We start from the raw sequence: 13,297 nt of genomic DNA, 5'->3' as shown, positions 1-13,297 counted from the left end.
CTTTCAGGTGATCACTTCATACTAAGGAAAGAGGCACGTTGGCTCTGACCTTAGAGTATGAAAGACAGCCAGGCACCGACCGTGGCTCAGACCTTCCTTTCTTTTATCTTTTTGCATTTGTGTATGCGTGTGCGTGCCTGACCAGAGGTTGATATCAGACGTCTTTCCCAAAGACTCCTCACCTTATCTTTTTGAGGCAAGACCTCTCCCTAAACCCAGGATTCACCAGTGAGGCTAGGCTGGGTGGCCAGTGGGTTCCAGGGAATCTGCCTGGTGGCTGCACACCACACCTGGCTTTTATGTGGTGCCACAGATTCAAGCTCAGGTCCTCATACTTCCAGAGCAAGCACTCTCTAGACTGAGCTGTCTTCCCAGCCCCCTAACTTCTTACTTTGATTGAACTCTCTGCAGTAACCCTGGGAGAGGGTATACTGCTGAAACACGCGTTCTTGCTGGCGCGGTTGGCATCACTCTAGTTCCACCGCTGGGCTTGACTGTGAACTGCCAGGGTCCTGCCTTTGAAGCTGCACATCGTCTATCACTTGGAGTGCAGCTCCGTCTTTCTCCAGCTTTCCACATTGTTTCCAAAAGGTCTTTGTGTGTGGCCACTTTGGGCTTCTTCTGTCCCTTGCACAAACTTTTGGGAGGCCTTGTCCTTGGTTGTTTAGTGAGCAGCCTCGAGAACCATGCTACCTGGGTTCAAATTTCAGCTCCAGTAATGATTGGCAGTGCGACTCTGGGAATTTCATTTCGCCTCGCTGTGCCTGTTTCACATGTGTGCAGTGGGGATAATTGTAGTACCTATCTTAGTGGAGCTATTATAACTATGGACGTAGACCCTTATCAGGCCCACAGACCATTTTGGGGAGTATGTATATCTAGAATGAAGGGAGCAAGCTTTGTCTGCAAAGACTGTACAGCAAATGTTTTTGGCTTTGAGGGATATGATATTTCTGTTACCACGGTTCCATTCTACCCTTGTAATGTGAAAGCCACCCTGGATCAAAAGTAAATGAATAGCCGGGCAGTGGTGGCGCACGCCTTTAATCCCAGCACTCGGGAGGCAGAGCCAGGCGGATCTCTGTGAGTTCGAGGCCAGCCCAGGAAAGGCGCAAAGCTGCACAGAGAAACCCTGTCTCGAAAAACCAAAAAAAAAAAAAAAAAGTAAATAAATATACACAGTAATGGTCCAAGAAAACTTTATTTAGCCGGAGTCTAGTGGCACAAGCCTATAATCCCAGCTGTAGGGGAGGTTAAGACAGGGGGATTGAAATTTCAAGACCTGTTTGGGCTACATGGTGAGTTCAAGGCAACTTAGTAAAATCTTGTCTCAGTATAAAAGTTTTTAAAGAAAAGAGGTGAAGTTCAGTGGTTAGTGTTACCCTAATGTGTGTGAAGTCCTGGGTATCAATCCCTAACACCCCATAAATAAAAACTCAGCAACAAAACAAAAACTCTGTTCATTCTGTGAAAGGCAAAGTTGTTGGCACACTGCCTGCAGGTTGTTGACACCTGAAAGAAAAGATCCTCTCCTCTTGTGCCCTGTTTTATCAGCCTCCCTTAGAGGTCTGCTGACGCCCTCTAGTGGAAGCATCTAAAGTAGTGGCCACGGTGTGACTTCACCAACACAGCAGTAGGCCTGTGCGTTGCAGGCCCAGACTTTAGTAAGAAGAGGCCGTTACCAACTGTGTTAATCTGGCTTACATATGTCCTAGATCACTCTGTTTAAATCTTTATAATATCTTAAAGATTTTATTTGTGTGTGTGTATGCTACCTGTGAGCAGGTGCCCACAGAGGCCTGAAGAGACCGTTGGAGTGTCTAGAGCTGGAGTTAGAGGTGGTTGTGACTTACCTGTGATACAGATGTTGGGAACTAAACTAGCATCTCTGGAAGAGCAGCAAATACTCATAATACTGAGCTGTCTCTCTGTCCCCACCTTTAATATTTTAGTACAAATAAAACCAACAATGCACCAGGTGGTGGCCGTACATGCCTTTGATCTCAACACTCTGGAGGCAGAGACAGGCAGATCTCTGTGAGTTTGAGGCCAGCTTGCTCTACAGAGCGAGTTCTAGGATAGCCAGGGAAGTTTCACAGAGAAACTCTGTCTCAAAAACAAACAAAAACCCAGCAATGCGGTGGTACTTTTATTCATTAGTGTTATCATGTGACATGCTTGAAAGACAAGGATTAAAAGCAGCATATAATCTTCCAAGATCTGAATAAACAATTTATATAGAATATTACCTGTGTCCCAGTAAAGTCTGTATGTCAATCAAGTTGGTAAAAACAAACCAGATACAGTCAGTGCTCACTGAGATGAAATGACAACCTCTTTTACGTGGTGTTGGCAGTTGGCTGTGTCAAGATGAAGCTGAATCTCTCTTTCCCAGACACCCACTGTCAGAAACGCATTGGAGTGGATGATGAATGCAAGCTTCGTGATTTCTGTGAGAATCCAGGGCCATAGAAGTAGCTGCTGATGCTCTGGGTGAAGATGGAAGGGTTGTATGGTCCAAGTCAGTGGTGGGAACGACAAACAAGGTTTTGACTCACCTCAGAGTGCAGCTGCTGTTGAGTCAGGGGCATTCTTGTTATAGACAGGGGAGAACTGGAAAGAGAAAACATAGGTCTGGCTGAGGATGCACTGTGGGTGCCAATCTGAGTATTCTCAACTTAGCTATTGTATATAAAAAAAAAGTGGGGGGAGATATTCCTGGACTGACAGATACTACTGTACCTCATCTGTTGGGACCTAAAAGAGTTGCAGAATCTGAAAGCTTTTCAGTCTCTCTAAAGAAGATGATGTCCAACACTATGTGTCAGAAAGCCCGTAAACAAAGAAGGTAAAGAAGCCCAGGACCAAAGCACCCAAGATTCAGCATCTTGTTACTCCATGTGTCCTGCAACACAAATGCCAATCTATTGCCTTGAAGAGACAACTCACAAGAAAAACGAGGAGGAAGCGGCAGAATATGCTAAACTTTTGGCCAGGAGAATGAAGGAAGCCAAAGAAAAATGCTAGGAACAGATTGCCAAGAGATGTAGGCTGTCCTTGCTGAGAGCTTTCTACTTCTGAGTTCAATCAAAAACAAGTCTTTAAGAGTAACAAATAAATGATCAGACCTTGTAGGAGTGGGGATATGCAATAACAAGGGTACTCTGGGGTCAGTGAGAGGTTCATTGGGGGTAAAAGCACCTGCTGCCAAGCCTGGCGATCTGAGTTCAATCCCTGAGACCCACATGGTAGGAGAGAATTAACTCTGACCTCCACACATGCTCCCCCCACACGTCTTGAAGGCTGTCGAGATTGTCCCCTCCATTTGCTTTTTTGTTTTGATTTGTTTGAGACAGGGACTTATGTAGCCCAGACTGGCCTCAAACTTGCTGCATAACTGAGACTGGCCTGAAACTCCTGATCCCCCTGCTTCTACTTCCCAGATGCTGAACTTACGGACCACCGCCATGGCCAGGCTGTCCCTTTGCTTTGTACTTTTTATTCATTTCTACATGACCATTGTAGCTGGAGGAGTTTCCCAGGCTCCCCGGTGTGCTTCCCTAGAGTGAAGACCACAGAACTGCCTAGCTGGACCAAACCGTCTCACGCTATGGTCCCTTATTCACACCCCAGTTCACGTTCAGGAATCACTTGTGAATCTCCAGCTGTCTCAGCAACATCCAGAGGCCACTCATCTCTTCACCCAAGAGCAGTTTACTGGCAGCCATTAACATTTAGCAATCAGATTTTATTCTCTTCCCTTCCCATTTTCAAATGCAGGAATTCTCCTTGTAAACATCGGAGTGAGTCAAAAGTCTTCTCTGATCAGTGGGGCTGTCCCATGTCCTCAAGAGAATCACTGTAGGTAGCTGTCTGCGTGTCCTTCCAGAACTATTTTTCAAAATGCACTTTAGATTAATGGAGTCTTGGTGTGCAGGTGAATAATTTCTAGAACTTCTAGGTCAAGGGGACTTCAGCTCTGGGAACTGACTGGTGGTATCTGTGCCTTACAAGACTCTGCAGAATTTTAGCCCTGGCCGTGCTCTGGCGGCCCTTCCTCCTTTCCTCTGAGGTCAGCTGTCACTTACCTTTTCTCTTCCAAACTCTGTCCTCAGCTCTCTGGGTTCATGGAACACAGATATTATGGACCAGTGACTTATCCCATTGCTGTGACAAATGTCCAACAGGAGGAACTTAGGAAGGAAGGAAGGAAGGAAGGAAGGAAGGAAGAAGGGAGGGAGGGAGGGGGGAAGTGAGCGAGGGAGGGAGGAAGGTTACTTTGTTTGGGGGGTTGTAATGCATCATGGCAGAGAAGGCATGTTGGTAAGGAGGCAAGGCACATTGTGTCCACAGTGTAAAACAGAGAGAGATGAATGGTTTTAGCCTTCTTATTGAGCCTGTGGGATGGTGCTGCCCATTTAGGGCGGGTGTTCCTCTCTCAGTTAACTTCTTTAGATATATCCTCATGGACACATCTAGAGATGTGTCTCCCAGGTGATTTTAAATGCATTCAGGTTGACAACAGAGGTTAGCAATCATACCATGCTGTTCCTTTCTTGGATTTACAAACCCACATCAGTCACCAAAATATATCCTGAGTTAAGGCTGAGAGGAAATTAAAGGTTCCTGGAAGTCCAGCTTAGGACAAAGCAAATTCTAGCCTTGCTCCAAGTGGGATCATTACCCAGGCAGAACGTGGGCATTGTTCCTATGACTTTGGAACCACATCTAGCTGAATAAAGACCTTCCACCCATCCATCACCAACAGCAATATTCACTTGCCTCTGTAGCAGTAGGGGCTGCTGCTGCCTAGGTGGCAGCAGAAGGTTCTGGAAGGTCTACCTGAGGTGTGGAGGGAAGGTGTGAGGAAAATGGCACAGCATTTGCTATCCAACAGACTCCTGGGGTTAGTCTGAGCCTTTGTGCCCAGAAGAGCCAAAGGAAGGCACTGTAGACTAGATTTTGAGGGTGTTTTGGGTGTTCTGGGGGTACATAGCACATTTTATTAACTTGCTTTTAACTGCAGGAGCAAAGCACCTGATAAACAACTTAACCGGACATCCTGGTGGCCCAGCTCTGTCATTCCAACCACCTAGGAGGCTGGGGCTACACAATGAGGCCCTATCTCAAAATAAAATATAAAAGGAGGCATGGAGATATAGCTCAGTGGTGCATGCTTGACCAGCATGTGTGAGGCCTTAGGTTCAGCACTCCATACCTGAAACAAAACAAAAGAGATCTCAAAGGACGACAGGTTCTCACTTTGGTGGTTTGACTTCGCTGGTTTGAGACAGAGAGGTTGAGCACTGTGTCAGGGAGCATGTGGTTGGGCAGAGCTACTCACTTCTCAGTGCTAGGAAGGAGAGAGGGAGGGGGCAGAGGAGAGGAAGAGGGGAGGAGAGAGGAGAGGAGAGGAAAAGAGAGGAGAGCAGAGGAGAGGAGAGGGGAGGGGAGGAGAGGGGAGAGGAGAGGAAAAGAGAGGAGAGCAGAGGAGAGGAGAGGGGAGGGGAAGAGAGGGGAGGAGAGGAGAGGAAAAGAGAGGAGAGGGGAGGGGAGGAGAGGGGAGGGGAGAGCAGAGGAGAGGAGAGGGGAGGGGAAGAGAGGGGAGGAGAGGGGAGGAGAGGAGAGGAGAGGGGAGGAGAGGAGAGGAGAGAGGAAAGGAGAGGGGAGGGGAGGGGAGAGAGGAGAGTGGTGGTTTCGTTGAGAACAGCTCCCACAGGCTCATTTATTTGAATGTTTGATCCCCACGTGGAGGGACTGTCTTGGAAAGGAAAGGATGTGTGGTCTTGTTGGCGAAGGTGTGCCACTGGGAGCAGGCTTTGAAGTTCCAAGGCCCAAGCCAGGCCATGTCTTGTTCTGTCTGCTTCCAACTTTCAGATCAGGATGTAGCTCTCAGCTACTGCTCTAGTGCCATGGTGGCCGCCATGCTCCCTGCCATGATGATAATGGAATCCCCCTCTGAATGTGTAAGCAAGGCTCCAATTTAGTACTTCCTTCTATAAGTTACCTTGGCTATGGTGTCTCTTCACAGCAGTAGGAAAATCAGTATGACAAGAAGAGAGGAGAGAACCCTTGAGTGGCCCCTTTCCATAACTTACTTCTTCTGGCTAGGCACTTCTACCTCCCAATCAGGTCATCAAATATGAACCCCTGAGCAGATGAACCCACCGATGACATCTGCACCCTCACCGTCCAGGCACTTCCCAAAAGCCTGATCACTGAACACCAAAATGGGGACCAAGCCTTCAACACAAGAGGATATTTGTAGATGTAACAGTCTTATTAAGTAAGAAACACAGAGCCAAATGCTGAGTTAAAAGCCCAAGAGGTCAGAGCAGTAGCTAAGAGCTGAGACTTAAAACTGCCTTCTTACCCTTCACTGCCGCTGCCGTCCTTCCCCTAAGAAAGAGACTTACTTCCTGTGTATCTGTCTTTTTATTGCCTTTCTGTTCTGCCTTCTCATTGGTTGTAAACCCAACCACATGACCTCCTTGTCACTGCCTGTCTATACAGACCTCCACGTCTTCTATGGTTGGTATTGAGATTAACCAGCTTTTAGCTGGTTAAGCTTTTAGGCTTTGAGTAGCACAGTTCAGCTCAGATTCATTCCGGATGAGGACACAGAGGTTTCCAGTCTGAGGAAACAGGATCAGCTAAGGAACTGGTGAGGTGAGGTAGCTGTGGCTTGTTCTGCTTCTCTAGTTTTTCAGCATTCACCCCAATACCTGACTCCTGGGTTTGTTTTTTATTAATAAGAACTTTTAAGATTCATGTTACAGATATTCAGTATCCAAACTGTAATGGACACATACAGAAAAACACATAGGCTATAAGTGGTCAGTGTGGGGATGCTAACACCTGTGTCAGGAGCTACCACCCAGGCCGAGAAGGGGACCAAGGCCAGCGGAACCAGGGCTCCTCATGCCCCTCATCTTTCTTCTCCTCCACAGGAAAGCATGCTCAAGCATCTTTGGTATTGGCTCTTTCACTTTCCATACTGTTTTCATCACCTTAGAATGCACCATGAACCAGACATTTGGCGCAGCCTTTATAGATTTACTAAGAAATCTTTTTTTTTTTTGGCAGGGGGAGTATACTTTTCACTTGACTTCACGTTTGTGAAATCCATGCATGTTGTTGTACAGTGTTTGTACATGTTTGGTGTTGTCAGGTTTTCCACCATGTTAAATGGAAAACCCTTTCAGTGTGTGTGTAGGGGTGTGCATGTGTGTTTACATGTATGTGCATGTCCTTGTGTGCCTGTAGAGGCTGGAGCTTGAGGTCAGCTGTCTTCTTCAGTTACTCTCCTTCACCTTGTATATTGAGGCAAGGTCTCTCACTTAAACCCAGAGCTCAACGATGCTGCTAGACTATCTGGGTGGCTCGCTTTTTGACCCTCTGTCTCTGCCTCCTGGATGTTGAGATTACCAATGGGCCTCCACACTTAGCAACTTTGATGTGGGGTCTGGGGATCCCTGGTCATGTACTTCCACAACAAGAACTTTACCCACTGAACTGTCTCCTTAGCCTAGACCACGCTTAAAAGTTTTAATATGACACAATGTTTTCATTAATTCTTTGAGAATTTCATACATGCATACAATTTTATTTTGATTTTCCCAACTCCTCCCGGATCCACCTCCCACCATCTTACTCCTTCACAAACTTATGGCCTCATTTTTTTTTTTTTGGATGACCCACTGGGCCTATTTGTGCTGCCCATATACCCAGGGGTACGGAGCTATCCACCGCAGTGTGGTGACCTGCCGGGGACCATACCCTTAAAGAAAACTGACTCTCACTCTCCCCAAGCCATCGACTGCCAATAGCTCCTGAGGTAGAGGTGGGAGCTTCTGAGTCCCTCCCATGCCTACGTCAGAATGCTGATTGGCTCGATTTTGTGCAGGCCTTATGCAGCAACCACAGTCGCTCGTGAACCACAGTTCACGAGCACAGCTGCCCCGTCGTGCCTAGAAGATATTGCTTCACCTCAGTCTTCCTTCACCTGTGGCTCTTACACGCTTTCTGCCTCCCTTTCTACTACGGCTCCTAAGCCTTGGAGGGAAGGGGAGTTACACAGATGTCTCCTTTGTGGCTGAGTTCTTCACACACACTTAATCTCTGCATTTTGACCACTTGTGGCAAACCATACTTCAAAACAAAACAAAACAGCGACTCTTGGCCTTGTGAGGTGGCTCAGCAGGGGAGAGCACTGCCTGCCAAGCCTGACCACCTTCATTTGATTTGGGCGTCCACATGGTAGACAGAGAGAACTGACTTGAACAAACTGTCCTCTGACCTCCACACATGACCACAATAGATAAATAAATGTAATACGTAAAAGAAAGCAAGCAAACAAGAAACAAAACTCATGCTACCGTCAGAGGATGCTTCAGTTCCTCGTCCTCATCTTCCTTGTCCTCCTCGTCCTCCTCGTCCTCCTTGTCCTCCTCGACCTCCTCCTCGTCCTCGTCCTCGTCCTCGTCCTCGTCCTCCTCCTCCTCCTCCTCCTCCTCCTCCTCCTCCTCCTCGTCCTAATCACCAGTGCTTTCTGCAGAACTGTCCGGACCGGACTGGAGACAGATGAACACTGAGGAAACCGCCTGGGTAGCAGTGATTAGGCCAGGCCTGCTGGCCAGTGGGTCCGGGAGATTCTCTGCCTCCCAGTGCTGGGATCGCAAGCCGGCACCACTGCTTGGTCCTTTTTTGTTGTTGTTGTTGTTTTGTTTAAGTATGGGTGATAGGGACTGAACTTTGGTACTCATGCTTGAATGCCAAGCGGTTTATAGACTGAGCCAGCTCTCCAGCCCCTTCTAGGTGATTCTTGAGCTAAATGAGTTGGTAAGAGCATGAGACAGTAAGACCCTGAGACTAGTGGAGGGGGGTGGGTGTGGTTGGTGATGGGATGGGTGGAGTAGGGGTAGGTATGGGTGGTGGTGGGATGGGTGGAAGGGGTGGTTGTGATTGGTGGTGGGATGGGTGGAAGGTGGTGGGTGTGGGTGGTAGTGGGAGGGGTGGAGGGGGGTGGCTGTGGGTGATGGTGGCATGGGTGGAGGGGAGTAGGCAGGAGACCCAGCTCCCAGCTCCTCTATTATTGTGGTGTAGGCCTGCTCCATCAGAACTTGCTTCTACTTCTATTCAATTCTGAGCCCATCATCTCTTTTAAATTTAAGGGGAACTCAAAAAGAACATAGTTTTCTTGATGGCTCTGAGAAAATGGGAATTTGGGAGGGAATTGAAGAAGTAAAACCTCAACCCCCATCTTAGATTTGCAATTGAGCTGAGACTCTCAGCTCCCCCAGAGCATTGCTTTAAAAGGAAAAAAAAAAAAAAAAAGAAGTTATGTGAAAGAAACAAAGACTGAGATTTGCATTTGAATGTGGTGCCAATCAACCTTCATTAGGGGGAACACAACACTGCACCATTAGTAAAGGGAGATTTGCTCATTAGTTTGTAGATCCAAGGCATTATTCTGAGGGATGCTCAGAAGCCAAGGATGCATCAGTGACCACTGTGTTTCTCCCCAGAGACAGGGGCTGCTCCAGGGGGTGACTGTGCTTTCTGTCCCCTCCCTTCCCTGTTCACGCACACGTTCCTCCAGGATCTTCCCTTGAATCCCCCTGAGACTGCAGGATGTTAAAGGGCTGAACGAGTGGTAGAAACTTCTAGATGAGGACACTACTTTGGGGAAAATTATGGCTCCATATATAGAAACACAAATCAAATCATCCTAGGAGGTGAGAGAAAGTCTGCTTCCCGAGTTCCAGTCATTGAGTGGAGGAGTCTGGATGGGTGCGAGGAAGGATGGAGTCACACAGCAAGGCCACCATGTTCGGCTAGATCATCAGATTAGAAATTCAAAGATCAAATCTCTGCCCGAGCGACAGGACAACTGGGGTAGCTGTAACATTGGGTTGCAAGGAAGATTGCAGAGAATGAGACAAGGTGTGAAGGTTTTTGGGTTTGAGCTCAAGAGGAACATTGTGTGGATTGTCGGTGCCACAGATCCACAGACAGACACAGGCCCAAGTGATGGCGTGGGGCTGGCTCTCTTCTTCCAGGTTTCAGAGGAAGCAGGGAGGTTCTGTGCATGTGATTGTGACCTGCCTCCTCAGTGAGAAATCACTCCAAGTACTCAGGAAAAACAAGGAGAAAGCTCCTTATCGAAAAGGTGCTCGGTGGCGCTCTATGGCTGACGCCCAAACAGGAGTGGTCCTTGAGTGGAGGACTTTACTAACGTGCATTCCACACACCCTGTCATTCTTGAATCTCGTGTAGGTCCTGGCCTCAGGTTACATTTTGAACAATTTAAACCGAGAAAGGAGATTGCAAGTCTGTCTACTTGGACACATGGGAGATTTACACAGCAAAGATATTACTAGTAATATTTCTTAAGTATAATGGTGTTGTTCTTTTTGAATAGTTGTTACCCAGGTCCATCTTGTCAACCTGGCAGAAGTGTGTTTTTCCTGACAAGGGCACAGGAGACTTAACTGCAGACCCAGACTTAGTGATGGCTGTGACCCTGAACTGTCCCCTTGGGCTGCCTGGTTTTAGGAGATGGGCCCAATGGCTGGTTCTAAGTGGGTGCTGTCTCCATTGTTATGAGAAAGGAGCCTAAAGACAGGTCAATCCTGGTGAACAAACGTTTATACCCCTGCATCCTAAATTTCCACTTATTTCTTACAGGCCTGGTTATCTTTGGGGTAGTTTGGAGGCAGAGCTCCTTTAGCTAAATCCCATTTGTGTGATTTAATGTCTCCTAAGCAACTTATTAGCAGATCATTTGTAAAATCAATTCTATTGTTTTGAGTTTCTTCTACATCAATTGAAGACTGGTACATGGCAGAGTCTTACAGACAGGCTGTTTCTGAATCAGCCAATGAAGGCAGAGAGGAAAGACTATCTAGAAAAACAAGTTACTTTAGTTTTAGAAACCAAAATATTGTGGTTTCAGGAATTGTCACTTTAACCAAAATGGAGGAGCTTTACAAAATGGTGTGATTATAGCTAATGCCGTGTTAGTAACTGCGGGCAAACAACTCCGCCAAAGCTACCCAACTTAGCCTAATGGAGGAGAGGTTTATTTGTTTTAGAATTTCAGGCCATCAGAATAGTAAGCCATGGTGGCCATGGGAACATGAAGATGAAGCTGTTTGTATTTCTAAGAACCAGGAAACCGAGAGGGCGCTGAAACCAGGGTCCAGGCTGTAACTTTCCAGGGCTAGCCCCTAGTGGCCTATCTCATCTCCTCCAGCTAGGCCGCATCTCTTAAAGATTCCACAGCCTCCCAAAGCGGCATCACTCTCTGGGGAACAAATGTTCCAACAGGAGTCTGTGGTGGACATTTCAATTCAAGGTCACTGGGGTTACTGTAAACCAAGTATGATACTTTTCATTTTATTGCATGCTGACTTTCTAATCCCAGCCCTTAGATGATGTCTAATGAGTAGGTGGTCCCTCATCCAACAGGAGCATTGTCCTATTTAGAAAACAGAATTGCAGATACAGAGAGAGGCACAGAGGGATGACCGCAGAGAGAGAAGGCAAGTCCCCTGAAGGCTGAGGACTGAAGCAACACGTTCGTGACCAAGAGAAGATTGCTTGGAAATTCTGGAGCTATGAAGAGGCCAGGAAAGACTCCTCTACAGACTCTACCTGCGTTGGAAGGAGTTTAATTTGGCTCAGTCAATGCGTCAGACAGCTTGCTTCCAGAACTGGGAGATTATTCATGGCTGTATGCGTTGCCAACCCTCCAACCCTTGCCTTTGTTTTTAAAGCCATTCTGTTTGCGGGGCTCAGTTAGAGCAGCCCTCGCATGACAGTACACGTGATAGAGCGTCAAGGACAGTGGCAGGCCTGGAACTTGGTCTGAGGTAGGTGAGACGCTAAGGCAAAATGAAACAGCCAGAAACAATCAAACGCGGCCTGGAAGTCCGTTTCTCCTTGAGTTTCGGGTGGCTTCCACCAGGGGGCAGAGCGGGACTTCCGTGCACAAACAGGAAAAGGCTCTCAAGACAAACCTCCATCAGGCTAATTCCCTGAAGCTAAGACCACCCCTCAAATACCACCCTACCTCACTCCACCCTACCCTGCCCCCAAGCACCAATACCATACGACCCCATCCCCAAAACATTCCCACCTCCACTCTACCTTCAAAAACGTCCTTGTTCACACGCTGCGCCCCCAAACACCACCGCTACCACAGTTCCCCGCTAGGGGGAGTAGAGGTCAAAGAGACTCCCACAGTGCTAGAGGGAAAGAGAACCAGGCTCGGATAGGTCAGTTTGATCTCCAGTGCCCCACACTCTATCATGCATGCTGTAGGGGACAGGCCATCAGGCTTTTCCTTCAAACAGATCTTGAATCCATTCTCAATTCAGCAGTACTCTGGTGGAAAACAGTTAACATCTGTATCCTAGGAATACATCTGAGATGACTGCCCAGAAACTCGTGTTTTCCTGCCATTGCTTCAGCAACCTCACACCCCTGACCATAGCAGACCCCAGGGTTTTGACAGGAGGGACCGGAAATACAGATAGGAAGGAGCGCATTGAGTCCCTTCGGGGGGAGTTACACGCTGATGGCCAGTTAAAGCCAAGAGCATCTTCTTCAGAGTGTCAGGGTGCTCACATCAGACACATCTTTCCAAAGAGCACACATTCTCAACCCTTGAGTATCTAGCACAGGAATGCTGGTCTGTTGGCAAAGGTCCAGGCTGAAGGGCAAAAGGGACTGAAGTTCAGAATGGATCAGTCGCTGGGCAGGCTGCGCACCTGACGTGTGTGTGTGGGCGCTGTTTTCTGACATGCAGGTAGTTGCTCACAGCCTACCTGAGCATCCACTTTGTGGATGCTGGTCTGGTAGGAGAAAACAGCACCACACTGTAGTTTAATTACATCCTCTTAATGGTGCGTGGGATGGAGCATTTTCTCCTGTGTCTATAAGCTGTTTTTGTATTTCCTTTCCTGAGAGCTACCTTCCCAATATCTTTACATCACAGCTCCTTAAACTGCCCATCACGTAACTGAATGTGGGCCTCAAGAATAATTCGGCAACAGTGAGTTGTTTCTAAATGTGTGGTGACCAAAGTCAGTCGAAAGCCATACATACAGGGAACTGAGGTGTCTCTGGCAGGACCATCTCATGACCTCACTGAAGCCTTGATTCTGAACCCAGCCCAGGCCACTTCACACTGCCCATGCCCTCATGGTGTGAGTTCTCTGCTCTGAATACAGAAACACAGGGACTCAATTACAGAAAACAAAGATTTTTCCGATTTTCCTACTGTCGTTCC

This window comes from Peromyscus californicus, unplaced genomic scaffold (assembly GCF_007827085.1).
Source record: "Peromyscus californicus insignis strain IS unplaced genomic scaffold, ASM782708v3 Scaffold_4__1_contigs__length_199733344, whole genome shotgun sequence".
In the NCBI taxonomy this organism is placed as follows: Eukaryota; Metazoa; Chordata; class Mammalia; order Rodentia; family Cricetidae; genus Peromyscus; species Peromyscus californicus.
This window is presented reverse-complemented; position numbering follows the sequence as displayed.